The 15,997-nt window shown below is 45.8% G+C and overlaps 1 long non-coding RNA gene across 1 annotated transcript; it reads right to left on the reverse strand.

Moving 5' to 3' along the window:
• Positions 1–479: 479 nt before the first annotated feature.
• LOC131478346 (uncharacterized) lies at positions 480–7,457 on the reverse strand. The gene is made up of 3 exons (XR_009244418.1): positions 7,383–7,457; positions 841–892; positions 480–715 (listed from the first exon to the last, which is right to left on the reverse strand). It is a non-coding gene; the product is annotated as an uncharacterized LOC131478346 (long non-coding RNA).
• Between the last annotated feature and the right edge of the window lie 8,540 nt (positions 7,458–15,997).

The raw sequence follows: 15,997 nt of genomic DNA on the forward strand, positions 1-15,997 counted from the left end.
CCCACTCAGGTCTGGCTCATCCGTGTGTAGGACAGGGCTTGGGGTGGGGCAGCCTGTGGTGGTCTCTGGGAGCGTGTCCCAGCATCTAGAACCTGATATGAAGTGGGCAGATCTGTAATGAAACAAACAGGTTGGGTGGTGAATGGAACAGACAAGACAAAGCAAGGAGGGGACATAGCGTTGTTACTGCAGTTTGAGTAGTATATTTCTCCTTTCATGAACGAGCAATCACATGGCTTGTATTGTCTTCCTTGCACAAGCATTTACACAATGGATTATCAGACCTGGGAGTGAGACAAATGCACTCCCATTTGGGCTGGCTTGTTCACGGGGGTTATTGCAGTAAAGAGTAGCTATTGTGATGACTGATGATGGAGCAGGCTTCCTTTTCTTGGAAAGTATTTATTTTATTTGAGAGAGTTACAGAGAGAGAGACAGGGACAGAGAAAAAGAGAGAGCATGCACTGGTCCATTGGCTGGTCCACTCTATGGCTAGATTGAAGCTTTGTCTAGGTTTCCAACATAGATACACCAGTCTAAGCATGTAGGCGATCCTTCCCCGCTCTCCCAGGATCTAAAGTGGAGCTGCCAGGACTCAAAGCAGCATCCATATGGAATGCCAGCATTCAAGGTGGTTTGATCCACTATGCCACAGTGCCTGCCCAATCCGACAGCCTGGACAAGTTGTGCGGTAATCTTGAAGGTGGGAGCCAAGCTTTAAGCAGTGTGAAACAGGAAAACAGAAGCAGCCTGGGACCCCTAAAATGGGACATCGCCAGGCTACCCTTCAACTGTCATTTTTGGGCTTCCTTTTAAGCAAACAAAGCCTTGTATACTCACCAGTGGCCTGGGAATTTCTTGTTATTAGGCTTGCATCAGAAAACTTGTATCACTAATCACACAAAAAAAAACCCACTTAATTTTCATATTAAAAGAAGCATTGGATCCGCAGACTAAATCATTGCTGTATTCAGTGCCAAAGAGTAGGCAGAATAGGAGCACTTTGCTTATAGGGAGCCACTTAACTAGCAGCTCCTTTGGCATTGCTGAAGAGAACGGAACCATGGTCACGTTGGTGTAGCCAAGGTGTCGGGGCTATATGGGTACTTCAAGGAAAACGGAATTAAGGGATAAGTGGTTTTGGTGTCAAAAAAAAAACTGAAATGTGTGCATATTTTTTTCACAACACACAGTTTATATGGGCTTGTTGAAGTATCCTTCTGTTTTTATCGCAAACATTGAAACCACCAAGCAGGTCTGAGTAAGTGGCAGGAAGCTCAGGTGCAAGCATCTGAAGAAATGTCTGAGACTCACAGAAGCATGGTGGCCACCACCGTCTCATGAAGTTACTCTCGGGGTCACCTGCAATGCTCTCTCTCAGAATCCAGGAGGAAGAGTTCCCATGGGCTGAGTTTGCTGATCCAGCCAGCTTAGACCACTGGCCAGCTGCTGCTTTGGCCACCTGGGGAGTGGTCTCCATCCTTGGTGCATTGGCTGTAGATCAAAGGGAAGGCAAAAAAAGGGGAAGAGGAGTAGAAGAATGGTCATTAGGAAGCAGATCATCCCGTGACCATTCAGGGAATGAACCCCCAAAAAAGATGTCTCTCTTTTCCTTTCTCTCTGAATCTCTTTTAAGTAAATAAATAAATCTCTTTCTTAAAGCTATTTCCAGTGAGTGATGACGTGCCATCTGATCTCTCCTGATGCCCGTGAACATGGTCCTCAAGACCGTGAGGGCAAGAGGTGGATCCTTGTGGCTGTGTTAGAGGAAGAGACACAAAATCGTTTGCAAAACAATCCATTCTGAGAAAGAGTGCCACAATACGTCAAATCTCTATTGAATTGCTAGTGCTTTCCACAAAAGGAGAAGGGATAAGACACGGGCCTAATATTCCAGATGAAACACTTAGGTACTCAGAGAGTTACATACACACACATGTGCCTGCAGAATGCACATATATGGCTCACGCCTATCCCAGGACACACCGGAACTTAAAAGGAAATACAGAGGGCCTGCAGCAGTAACCCAGCAGCTCAAGTCCTCACCTTGCACAAGCCAAGATCCCGTATGGGTGCCGATTCTGGCCCCGGCGGTCCTGCTTCCCATCCAGCTCCCTGTGTAGCCTGGGAAAGCATTAGAGGATGGCCCAAGGCCTGGGGACCCTGCACCCGCGTGGGAGACCTGGAAGTAGCTCTGGATGCCTCGTTTCAGATCAGCTCAGCGCTGGCTGTTGAGGTCACTTGGGGAGTGAATCAGTGGTAAGAAGAACTAACTCTCTGTCTCTCCTTCTCTCTGTAATCTGACTTTCCAATGACTATAAATATATCTTTTAAAAAATGAAATTCATAAATGAAGAGTTCAAATTTTCTTATATGCAAATTAAATATAAATTTATCGATGCCTCAGCTGATCTTTGACAAATTTTTCCTGTTTAATCTTAATTTTAGAGGAGAGAAGGTCACCTTGGCTATGCGTGCTGTCCCCAAAGGTAAGCAGAGAGAAAGTGGACAGACCGTCTCTTGTTTATGTATGTAGCTGAGGGGCTTACAACTCTAGGAAAGGAAATCCCAAGCTGTACAGAACTTGCAGCCAAATCCAGCTCACTCTCGGTTTTTATACATAAAGTATGTTTTAAATACAGCTGTGGTCTTTCATTTACATATTATCCATGCTGCCTTGGAACAGCTGCTACAGAGACTTCACGGCCCACAAAACCCTTTATAGAAAACAGTTTCCCACCCCCGCTCCCGTGGCAGCATACTTGCTGGTCCTGTCTTGGCTGGGATGAAGGAAGAGTCAGCCACTGACATTCACTTATGGGTCTATTTAGTGATGGTGAGAACAACTCCAAAGTTATTGCTTCTTGGGTTCAAGATGGCTCTAACCCAACCTTCTCGGTGGGTTGATGCCCTACTCAGAGCATTTTCAACTGCCCCAACCAGCAGAGAGGTCCAATATGGGAAGACAGACAGACAGACATATCTGGACTATCTTCCACAAAGGTGTGACTTTTTGTAATGTTATAGCTCTGGGAGAAGGAGTCACTTGTGCCATTTTCCTGGGTTGTCCTCTGCTGTTGAAACATGAATTGGAGAACTGAAGAAATTCACTCAGGACACACCACAGCCTAACAAGCTGAAGAGGCAAGATTGGAATCCAGATTTGTCTGAGGCCAGCACCCATGTTCTTCCTGCTATATGGCTTGTTGCTGAATCAGTATTTTCAGTTCTCCATGCAGCAAATATTTACTGAGCATTTCAGGAGTATCTGTCTTATTCTAGAGGCTATGTCAGGAATCAACACCAGTGAGGAGTGACTGACACCAGGGTAACATATTTCGGATAAGACGAGTAGGACCCAAATGACAACATGGGCTGCCACAGAAAACCAGTGGGACACAAGAGGTGTGATGGGAGCTACTTTGGACAAAGTACTGCTCAATATAATACAACTTTTTTTAAAGATCTGTTTGTTCCTTTAAAAGGCAGAGCTACAGAGAGGGAGAGTCAGAGAAAGGAAGATCTTCCATCTACTGAAACACCCAAATTGGTTGCAGCAGCCATGTCTGGGTCGGCTTGAAACCAGAAACCCGGGCCCGGCGGCGTGGCCTAGCAGCTAAAGTCCTCACCTTGAAAGCCCCGGGATCCCATATGGGTGCCAGTTCTAATCCCGGCAGCTCCACTTCCCATCCAGCTCCCTGCTTGTGGCCTGGGAAAGCAGTCGAGGACGGCCCAAAGCTTTGGGACCCTGCACCCGCGTGGGAGACCTGGAAGAGGTTCCTGGTTCCTGGCATCGGATTGGCACACACCGGCCCGCTGCGGCTCACTTGGGGAGTGAAAACATCGGATGGAAGATCTTCCTCTCTGTCTCTCCTCCTCTCTGTATATCCGGCTTTCCAATAATAATAATAAATCTTAAAAAAAAAAAAAGAAACCCGGATAATTTTCCATGCTGCTTTCCCCAGTGCTTTAGCATGGAGCAGAATCCAGGGGGAAATGGTTAGTTTAACCTACTGTGGCCCAATGTTGCACCCAATTCCAACCTTTAGCCCTTGCATGGCTCAGATGTGCCTGGCACTCCATGGGCTTCTGTGCTCCAAGTGAAGATATTGTTTGGGGAGCTGTATTATGAACCGCAAAACAAGCGTTGGGGTCACTTGCTCCCTCAGTCATGTGAGAAATAGGAGAACACTCCCACGTAGTGAAGAGTCTGATCCTACAGCTTGACCCAGTCCCAACTTTATTGGCAGAGAACAGTAGATCAACAGTGCACCCTCTGGTCATGACACCGTATCAAGGGGCCACTGCAAACCATGAACATGATCAAATCACAACAATGGAGCATCTACCTTGCTAGCATGCTGTGGGAAGAAATAGAACAACTCTGTCTATGTCACACTCATGTGGGGTAATGGACGAGAAGAAGCGTAAACTATGGAGATGAAGAAGACATTGGGAAAATGTCACTGATGTGTAAGGAAAGAGTCTTGTTCGGCTTGCAGGGGGCAGTGACTCAGTGAGTTCATGTCTTAAGGAGGTGAGGCTTGCAACTTCAGTATCAGAACTGTGTCAGAGGAGATCACTGTTTCATAAAGACCTTGAACTGTGGTCCAGATGACCGCATTGCCAAGGAGGATCCTTGGGGCCCAACACTTCGTCTTCTTCACTCCTCCCAGAAAGAAGTTGGTATCATACCACAGTGCGTGTTTAAAGGTCACGTCCACATGCCACCCCAGGCCATGACAATGTTCTTCGCTGGGCCACATGGTGGAGGAGGAGTGCAGGTGGTTTGTACTTCCAAGTTCACTCACTTGCTCACTCTTCTGGGCTCTGAGTGCAGTATAACACGCAGTCCCAGGCCATGACCATGTTCCCTACTGGGCCACATGCAGAGGAGGCGTGACGGTGGTTTGAACTTCCAAGGTCACTCACTCACGCTGGAGTAGCCACTACGGAAGTCAGTATGGAGAGTGCTCAGACAACTGAACATGTACCGTATAACCTGGCTGTCACACTCCTGGGAACTTATCAAACGAAATGGAATCTACATATGAGAAAGTGACCTGCAACCTTATATTCATAGCAGCACCATCTACAACAGCAAATATATGGAAACAACCCATATGTCCACTGGAAGAGGAATGGATATAGAAATTGTGGTCTAGCTGCTCTATGAAACACTACCCAGCCATAAAAGGACTGAAATCGTACCGTTTATAACAAAACGCTCCCAACTGGAGACCATTGTGTTCAGCGATATAAGCCAATCCCAAAAGGACACCTACCGTGTTCCCTCTGATACAGGGAAACCTTCATAGAAAATACAAAATGAATAGATATGTAGGTAAACAAGTATGCATATATTCTCACTAGATGAACTGTATAATGGACACTAGCATACCGGAAGTATGCATGTCTACTTCCCAAGAAAAGGAAGACTCCCAGTGAAAACAGTCAAATATAAAGATTTTCTACTTTTGCCTGTGTCTACAATACCATGATACACTTAAATAGCAGCATGTTCAACTGTAACTAAAGGATGATACTACTGTGATAATATGGGGGAAAAGGCGAGAGGAAAGACTGGTAAGGGAGGAAGAAGAGGATCATGGAAAATAGCAACAATTAAAAAACAAACAGGTGCAGAGGAAGGTTGAGGTGGACACTCTAACAGCCACAAACCACTCTCTTCCTCTCCAAGCAGAGAATCAGTAGTGAGAGTTGAGATTTGCAATTTTTTTTTAACCTGAAGTTGATGAATTTCATGATCAAACTCCCACAAGTGAGTTCGTGAAAAAGCCAGGACACATCCTCCAAGAAGCAGGCTCAAAAGCAAAGACAGCCACGCCCAGTTCTGTTGGCAAGCTCGGAGCAGAGCAGCCTTGGCTGGGTCCCGGTCTGCCGCTGTGCTTTTGCTTTGGTCTTTGATTCATGTCAAGAAGCTCTCCAGTTTGAAATTTCAAGAATCTTGCAAGTGTTTGAGGAGTCTTTAGTCCATCCCACTTAGCCTGCGAGTGGGTAGAAAACATGAGATCCTTCTGTGTCAGGGAAGAAAGGCAAAACAATGCCCTGATTTTGTTCAGCTTTGTTCTCAATCGTGTTGTCCTGGCTCGCAGCATTTTAGAAACAAGAAAGTAGGACACGCCCCCTGAAATTATCCCTAAATCAGAAAAGGTAGCAAATGCTGATTTTCGGGGGTGGGGAAATAAAACCCCAATTTCAGGAAAGCATTTCAAAGGCTCAATTATCTAACAAGCAAAACTGATCATTATTTAATTGCACAGCAGTTGGCAGCACAATTGCTTTGTTCAAAGGACTAGATGGGGTTCGTTTTCTATCTACAGAGTGCTATGCTTCAGCTCTCCAAAGACATCTAGATTATCATCAGTCGAACGTCTTGCCAGGATAGGCCCTATCTGTCTAAGCCTTTAGGGAGAAGCAAGCTGAAGAGTGCGCATGGAAACAGCCAGGAATGAAAACAGTCAAGATAGGATGTAAAGAATGCTCATCTCTGACAAGCAAAAGCCAGTGACATACAAGCAGCGCAGAAGCCTTGGTTCCCAGGAAAATGGTTCCTCCTACACACTGACCTTTAAGGAGATGACACCTGGGGTGGGTGTTCAGCCTGAACCCGTTCAGGATGCTATGCAATCCGACTCCAGCTTCCTGCTAATGCAGACCCTGGAAGGCAGCAATGATTTTGTTGTTGTTGCTTTAGATTCTTAGTTTTAAGGGACACCCTGGTTCTCAGAACCTTCCAGCATGGGACATTCGTGATTGTGCCAAACTCTGGTTACTGCATTTAAAGAAACTGTCTTAATTACTCAAGCCTCTGTGTGGAACTAATTATACTAATTTCAAAAATGAAGCAAGTGAAATGAGTTTCAAGACAACACAACTCATCAGCCATAAGGATTTGAACCCCGGTCTGTCTTACTATGCTATGCTGCTATAGATTACAGTAAACAAGGAAAGTATTCTAATTGGTTTCTGCTGTGTAACAAATATAAAACTTACGGACTTGAAATCACGAATGTGGGCTGCACAGTTAACTTAGCAGCTAACACACTAGTTAAGACATCCATGTCCCTCATGGTTGTGCCTGGGTTCAGCACCTGTCTTGGGCAACTTGACATCAGCCTCCTGCCAATGCAAATTCTGGTAGACATCAGTGAGAGCTTATCTGCTGCTCACCTCCTGTGTGGGACACGTGGATTGAGTTCCTTACGCCTAGCTTCCGTCTGGACTTGTTCTGGTGTTTACAGGCATTGATCGGACGGGGGAGTGAATCACAGAATAGAAGCTCTCTCTCTCTGCATACATCTATTAGCCTTTCTCATTTCCTCTCAAGTAAGTATAAACTTTTCCATTACAAAGCTTACTTAGTGCGTGAGTGAATGAGTGAAGCTGGGATCCAATGAGCAGCTCCTCTTGTATTGGCTGGGCTCACACACCCAGTCAGCGGAGAGGTTGGCTGGGACCCGTCCAGTCTAGGATGGTCTTGGCTGGCAGGCTTGTCTTTTGTCTGTGCAGTCTGCAGTCCTGTTGTAATTATGACATCTATTTAGGTTAAAGAAATTCTTGTCTATTCTTAGTTTGCATAATAAATGTGTGATGCATTTCAGTAAACTTTTTAGAACAATCCTATGGTTCCATCCTTTGATATGCTAATAAGTAACCGTATGCTAACTTATATAATTTGCTTCCTAGAATTGAGACAACCCTGTGTTCTTAGGGTAAACTAACTTGATCACAATATACTGCATTTTAAATATACTGCTGAATCTAGTTGGATGTTTTCTGTAGAATTTGCATTCCCATGAGTAAGAGTGGCCTTTAACTTACTCAACCTCTCCTCATAAGATTTGTATATCAAGATTAGGTTAGCTTGCCTTTTAACATGAATGGAATGGGGCTGGCGTTGTGGCATGGTGTGTTAAGCTCCTGCCTACAACAGGCCATCCCATTCAGGTACCAGTTTAAAACCTGGCTGCTCCACTTCTAATCCAGCTCCTCGCAACGCACCTGGGAAAGCAGTTGAAGATGGATAACTGCTTGGGCCCTTGCATCCTTGCAGAAGTCCTAGACGAAGCTCCGGATCCAAATCTGCAACCTGGCACAGCCCAACCCATTGCTAACACTGGGGAAGTGAACCAGCAGATGAAAGATCTCTCTTCTTGGTCTCTCCCTCTCTCTGTAACGCCGCCAAGAAATAAAATAAGGTTAAATCTACAAAAAAATAAAATAACTCTAAATAGAGTTAAATGAATGGAAGTATTATATTATATTGTCCTGAACAGTAGACTTAACGTATAGCTGGGTTTTTTTATAATGCTATTTATTTGAGAAGTAGGGAGACAAAGAAGCCGACAGGCAGAAGGAACCTTCGCCAAGTGCCAGCAATGGCTGAGACGGAGCTGGGCTGGAGCTGGAGGGGGGACCCAGACCCAGGTCTCCCACATGGGTGTCAAGAACCCAGCCACTGAGGCCACCATCTGCTTCCTGTGTCCACAGGAAGTTGGAGTCGCAAGTTAGAGCTGGCGTTGAACCCACTGACATAGGAACAGGATTCAGGTGTCCCAGTGGTTACACTAAAGAGTGATGCCTAGCTGTTTCTTTGTTTCCTGAAACTTGCCAACAAAGCCATCTGGGCACAAAGCTTTCTCTGTGGGTAGATTTTGAGTATTTGATTTGTTATGATTATGAAGCTGTTCATATTTTCATCTCAAAGTTGTTTTTTTGTTGTGTTTCCTTAACAATTTGGCTATTCAGCTAATTTTTAAAATTACTAGCACAAAGTAGATCATAATACTCTCTTAACTTTTGTTTCGTCTCTGCAATACCGCAACTACATTGATTGCTCTGAATTTTGTTTCTGCCAGCCTTCTCTCTGTCTCTCTCTCCCTCTCTTTTTGGATGTCTCACTAGTTCAAAAGGTAATTTATGGGACCCAGCACGGTGGCCTAACGGTTAAGGTCCTCGTCTTGAATGTTCTGGGGTCCCGTGTGGGCGCCAATTCTAGTCCCAGCAGTCCCACTTTCCATCCAGCTACCTGCTTGTGGCCTGGGAAAGCAGTTGAGGATGACCCAATGCCTTGGGACCCTGCACCTGCATGGGAGACCTGGAAGAGGTTCCTGGCTTCTGGCTTTGGATAGGCTCAGCTCCGGCCGTTGCGCTCACTTGGGGAGTGAATCATCAGAGGTTCTTCCTCTCTGTCTCTCCTCCTCTCTGTATGTCTGACTTATTCAGCTAAATCTGAAATGAATCTAGATATGGAAGTCAAAGTCTTTTTTTTTAAAACATTTATTTATTTTTATTGGAAAGGCAGATATACAGAGAGGAGGAGAGACAGAGAGGAAGATCTTCCATCCGATGATTCACTCCCCAAGTGAGCCGCAACGGGCCGGTGCACACCGATCCGATGCCGGGAACCAGGAGCTCTTCCGGGTCTCCCACGCGGGTGCAGGGTCCCAAAGCTTTGCGCCGTCCTGGACTGCTTTCCCAGGCCACAAGCAGGGAGCTGGATGGGAAGTGGAGCTGCCGGGATTAGAACTGGCGCCCATATGGGATCCTGGGGCGTTCAAGGCGAGGACTTTAGCCGCTAGGCCACGCCGCCGGGCCCCAAAGTCTTTTTTTTTAATATTTATTTATTTTTATTGGAAAGGCAGATATACAGAGAGGAGGAGAGAGAGAGAGGAAGATCTTCTGTCTGATGGTTCATTCCCCAGGTGGCTGTAACGGCTGGAGCTGAGCCAATCCAAAGTCAGGAGCCAGGAGCTCTTCCAGGTCTCCCATGCAGGTGCAGGGTCCCAAGGCTTTGGGCCGTCCTCAACTGCTTTCCCAGGCTACAAGCAGGGAGCTGGATGGGAAGCAGGGGTGCCGGGATTAGAACCGGTGCCCATGTGGGATCACAGCACGTGCAAGGTGAGGACTTTAACCACTATGCTATCACACCGGGCCCGGTCAAAGTCTTTTGACAGTAAAGACTATGGTTCCCCTGCTTCAGTGATCCTCACATTTGTTTCAAAATAGATACTAGGGCCAGGGCCAGGGTGCACAGGCTAAACCTCTGCCTGCAATGCCTGTAACCCATGAAAGGCACTGATTCTTGTCCCGGTTGCTCCACTTCCGATCCAGTTCCTTGCTTGTTCTCTGGGAAAGTGGAATCAGATGGTGCAAGTCCTAGGGCCCCTGCACCTGCATTGGAGACCTGGAAGACGCTCCTGGTTCCTGGCTTCACATCGGCCCAGCTTTGCTCATAGCCATTTGGGGGGCGAACCAGCAGATAAAGATTCTCTCTCTCTTTGTAAATCTGTCTTTCAAATAAAAATACATACATCTTTAAAGAATAAAAATTAATAAAACATAAACTCTGACTCCCTGGGTCTGAGGTGGGCCCAGGGATTGTGCCATTCTAATTCCTATCTGGCTGGTACCCATCCAGGGTGCTGATCTGTGGGCCTCATGCTAAGGAGCGAGGGCCCTTCCCCGCCTCTGCCAAGGAACGGGGAGGAAGGAGCAGTTCAGGTTGTGGTTCGGAAGGACCTGTCCTAGACCACGTGTCTGTTACCACAACTGCCTTCCTGGCTGCCAGAGGACAGGAAGTTTCAAACTTCTATTTTAAAGCAGAATTCTTTGAGCAAATGCATTTTATTTAAGAGCTATCGTTCATTTGAAAGGCAAGGTTACAGAGACAGAGAGACAAAAAGGGATCTTCCATCTGCTATTTCACACACTAAATGGCTGCAACAGGAGGGGCTGGGCCAGACTGCCACTAGAGTCAAATCACCTTGGCTATGAACTGCTGTTCTCCCAGGTGCATTAGCAGGGAGCTGGATGGGGAGTGACAGCAGCCAGGACTCAAACTCACGCTCATGTGGCAGTCACAGGCAGTGGCTTAACGCACTGTGCCACAACACCATAATCTCAAGTGAAAGCTTAACATCAAACATTAACAAACAAGATGAACAACAGCAGAGTTTTCTTGGCAGATTCACTTCATGTGTTCCGAGGTACAGCGTGTATGTGTTTAAGGGTGAGCACAATGAGACTAACAGAAAAATTCACAATGAGAGCTTGTAGCAGGTAAAGCATCTTACGAGCACTGTTTGGAAGGCAAGGGAGCTCAGGAGTATAACAGGTCTGTAGGAATATGGGACGGAGCCAGCATTGTGGTGCATTAGGTTGACCAGCTGTTCATGATGCCCAATCTCCCACATCAGAGTACAAGTTCAAGTCTCAATTGCTCCATCTGGCTTTGTGCTCGTGTGCATAAAAAAGCAGCAGATAATCGCCAAAACACTTGAGTCCCTGCCACTTGTGTGGGAGACCAAGTTAGAATTCCTGGTCCCTGGTTTCAACCTGGCCCAGTTTTAACTGTTGCAGACTTTTGGTGACTGTATTTGGTAGATGGAAGATCTCTCTTCCTCCCACTGTCTCTCTTCTTTCCCACTGTCTGTGTTTAACTCTGGCCTGTATAAATAAACCTTTAAAAAAATAAATTAAGAATATGGAGAAATGTTTAGCGGAAGTAGCTATCAAAACAATGTCGTTGTGGTGAGAACAAAACTCTCTAAGGGCAAGGAGGAGGACATTTTTTTCCCCATAGCAGCCCAGGCTGCCAAGTGATGAAATGGATGCTCATGGGAACTTCTTTTTGTGGGTGCAATTTCAGAGAAGTAATCAGTTCTAAGACTGTGTCAAAAAATATTTTCCACTCTTTTTTCAATAAGTTTCTAAGATGGTCCTGCAGAAATCATCTTAGATACAAAAGATGAAAGTAACATTTGTTGAGTGCCTCCTGTTAGACATGTCACTAGGCACTTTCATTGAAGATGTATTTCTTTTTATTTGAAAAGTTAATTTCACAGAGGGAGAAGGTCTTCCATCCACTGGTTCAGTCCCCAAATGGCTGCAATAACCAGAGCTGAGCTGATCCAAAGCTGGGAGCCAGAAGCAGGAAGCTTCTTCAGGTCTCCCGTATAGATGCAGGGTCCCAAGGACTTGGGCCATCCTCCACTGCCTTCCCCAGACACAAGCAGGGAGCTGGATCAGAAGCGGAGCAGCTAAGACACAAACTGGTGCCCATATGGGATGCCAGTGCCTCCAGGTTGAGGTTCACTCTGCACCATGCTGGCCTGATGCGTTTTTTTTAACCTGTAAAAATCATGAGTTGGAAATGAAACAGATACTAGTATGTTATTTTACGGTGTCTGGATAGCTGATCTTGGCTGGGGTGGGTCTGTGCAGTGGGTGCAGAGGACACGAAGGTGTGAAAAGAACTGGTCCATTGTAGGCAAGGCCGCAAGGAATCTCCCGCCTCATGGCAGGGCCCAGCGGATGTCTCTGCAACCACCTGAAGGTAATTCCACTTCCCTTTGCACGGACACTGGACCACCCCCTGCTGAGAATTCTGTAATCTATTGAGACGTTATTTGTCAAAGAGTTGGTTATTACTATCAATGTGAGCTTGGAAGTTGCTGTTGCTTCCAACAGTAAAAAGGGCCTTTTACTATTCATACTGTCTCAGCTGTCCCCATTGACCATATGCTAACCAAGGGTGTTAAGTCCCTGGATGTAGTGAAAAATCTATGTTTTGGGTTCTTTCCTTCTTTCCTTGATCTTTAGGTCCCTCCTTCTGTGATGCATTTCCTCCCTTAACTGATTCAAGACTAAGTTGTGGGATGAGGATTGTAGTAGGAATGTGTTACTGGTTGATATGTCTATTGAGAACTTCCCGACTGCAGGATTAGGACGGCTGATATCCTGCCTCAAGGTGAAACAATTGGCAGAATTATCCTTAGGAATGCCCGCTTGACCAGGTGTAAAAAGTTTGTGTTAACTTCTGTATAAATAAAGCCGACAGCTTTCTTGCATTGTCCATTACGATCCTGAAGTCCTAGTGGTCCATTTCTTTTCTCTTTAGTCCTACTACACGCACCCTCCTCGAGTTCTGAACTCAGCTGGAGCTGGACTCCGGCAGATCTTATACCCAGCAGCTGGATATTCTTGGCCAGCTCGAAATCTGAAGACCACAAATTTTGTCCTAGAAACTTCCAGAAAGGCGGAAAGCCCACTGAGTACCACATCTCTTGCATTTCCTTCCCTCACACCTGTGACACTGGAGGATCCAGCTGCAGGCTGCTGCTCAGAGCTCAAGCAGATGCCTTCAGATCAAATGTGCTCCCTTCACATCAGGAAAGTGCTGGAGGAAAACATCTGACCCAGACAGGAAATGGAGAAAAGCCCGAATGCAAATGTGGCTCTTTGTGGTAAACAGCCCAGTTCACGAAGAAAAATCCCACTTTTAAGTGCATTACAGTGTCTGAGCCTCATGGGAATCGCTTGCAGAAATTAGCTCAATGGAAAAACAGAATGTAGTCCAGAGATAGAAAGTGAACAGTGTTCTGTTAATAAACTCCAATAACTCCCAAGAGACCTACATCATGGAACACTCAAAGGACCCCGGAACACGTTAGAGAACAGCGAAGAAAGTTCCCAAGGCCTCTGCTTTAGGCTTAGCCTGTAGGAGCCTGCTGAAGCCTAGCTGGCTGGTGTGCCCTGGGCAGTCAGATCGGGTTACCAAGAGCTCCCTCCCAGGAAAGGTCTCCAGGAGAGGGTTCATCAGTGGGGCCACACCCTCCTCTACAACATGGACCATGTGTACACCTGCACCATGAGGGATAGCTGATGCCCACCACGTTGGTCTAAGGATCGAGGCCCAGGTTCACTGAGGACCCTGCTTCTTCCTGGGTTCAAAACCAGAGACCCAGCACGGTGGCTCAACAGGCTATACATCCATTTACAGTGCCTTCTTAGCCTGCAAATCTGAGCGTCATCCGCCAACACAAAATTCTTTAATACCAGCCGACAGGCGTAAAGTAGCTCCCTATTTACTCCTTAGAAAAATATGCCTCAACCCACAGTGAACTACTTCTACAAAATAACCACGAGAGCAAATATTTCAAATATTTATTTTATTGGAAAGGGAGTGCTAGAGAGAGGGAGAGAAAGAGATCGTTCATCCACTGATTCACTAAATTGCCACAATGGCTGGAGCTGGGCCAGTGTGAAGCCAGAAACCAGGAGCTTTTTCCAAATTTCCCACAAAAGGTACAGGGGCCCAAATACTTTGAGCCAAACTTCACTGCTTTTCCAGGCGCAATAGCATAGTGGTTTAAGTCCTCACCTTGCACGCGCTGGGATCCCATATGGACGCCAGTTCTAATCCTGGCATCCCTGCTTCCCATCCAGCCCCCTGCTTGTAGCCTGGGAAAGCAGTTGAGGACGGCCCAAAGTCTTGGGACCCTGCACCTGCATGGGAGACCTGGAAGAGCTCCTGGCTCCTGGCTTCAGATTGGCTCAGCTCCAGCCGTTGCAGTCACTTGGGGAATGAACCATCAGATGGAAGATCTTCCTCTCTGTCTCTCCTCCTCTCTGTATATCTGCCTTTCCAATAAAAATAAATAAATCTTTTAAAAAATTGTTTGTCTGGGGTCAGTGAAATGGCTGAACTGACTAGTCCTCCACTTTTAAACACCAGCATCCCATTTGACTCTCTGCTTATGGCCTGGGAGGATGGCCCAAAGCCTTGGAACCCTACACCCACATCAGAAACCTGGAAGAAGCTCCTGGCTCCGGGCTTCAAATCAGATCAGTTCCAGCTGTTACAGCCATTTGAAGAGCGAACCAGCAGATGGAGGATTTTTCTGTCTCTCCCTCTCTCTGCAAATCTACCTTTTTCAATGAAAATAAATAAATCTGATGAGACAGGTTGCTTCTTTAGTCCTGGCTTTTCCAGGTTTTTTTAAATCATGCTGTGTCCTCAGTTGACTTTATCTGCTTTTTCCCCCTAAGAGTAGCTGCTCTATTCATGTTTCTATCCTGTAAGACACATGCCATACCAATGACTAGTTAAATCTGAGTATGTTTCTACCAGATGCGATCTTCAGGTTATCTAAATGAAATTCTTGTAAGAAGAAATAAACACATTAGAAGAGATTTTTCCAACTTTCAATCAAGCTGACCGTGGGGATGAAATCTTTAGTTTTGTCATGATAGTCTCTTTCATTCTCTATTGCCTTTATTGGATCTTGAGTGTTGGCAAAGCTGAGTCCTAGAGTTGTTTTTGTGTGTGTGTATCTACTTTCAGAAAATATTTGAATGACAACTTCACACCTGTAGTTAACCAAAACCTGGCCTGTAACTCCGGTTAAATCATGTTGATTCAATAAATGGTTGTTATTCTTTTGGATGATCAGGAATTCTATTTTGAACAAATGCCTTGAAAGCTTTTGATACTCTGGACAAGTTTTATCAGTATCAAAGTTCCAAATTTTCAAATTGCCGTTCCGGCCTCTGACAATGCTCAGAGGATGTAGCTCTCACCTTGCAGGCAACAGTGGATTATGCTCACGTAGATTGCAAGGAAGTACTGGCAAGTTGTAAGATCATGCTAAATTTCAAGTTACCTTTATGTAGATACACTTTTGATGGAACCATTGTAAAGTTATATAACATAAAAGTTGGTGTTGGCCTGGTGGTATCCCATACGGACATCCCATACAGGTGCTGGTTCGTGTCCTGGTTGCTCCACTTCCTATCCAGCTCTCTGCTTATGGCCTGGGAAGCGAACAAAGTATGGTGCAAGTCCTTGGGAACCTGCACCCATGTAGGAGACTCAGAACCTCTTGGATCCCAGTTTCAGATTGGATCAGCCCGGCTGTTGCGATCATCTCAGGGGTGAACCAACCAGTGTGTAATATCTTTCTCTCTCTCCCTAGCTCTCCTTCTTTCTCTGTAAAATCTATTTTGTAAATAAAAATAAATAAATCTTTAAAACGTATACAAGTCTGGCAGTCCTGATATGATGTTCTCTATTAGTCGTGATTGTTTTCTTAATAAAAAGGGCATGAGACATTTAAAAGTTCCTGAAGGTTGCCCCTCCCCTCAAAGGCAGGGGCCTGAAAAAGCAAGCAATAGCTTGTAATTCGTAAGC

Source organism: Ochotona princeps, chromosome 30 (genome assembly GCF_030435755.1).
Source record: "Ochotona princeps isolate mOchPri1 chromosome 30, mOchPri1.hap1, whole genome shotgun sequence".
In the NCBI taxonomy this organism is placed as follows: Eukaryota; Metazoa; Chordata; class Mammalia; order Lagomorpha; family Ochotonidae; genus Ochotona; species Ochotona princeps.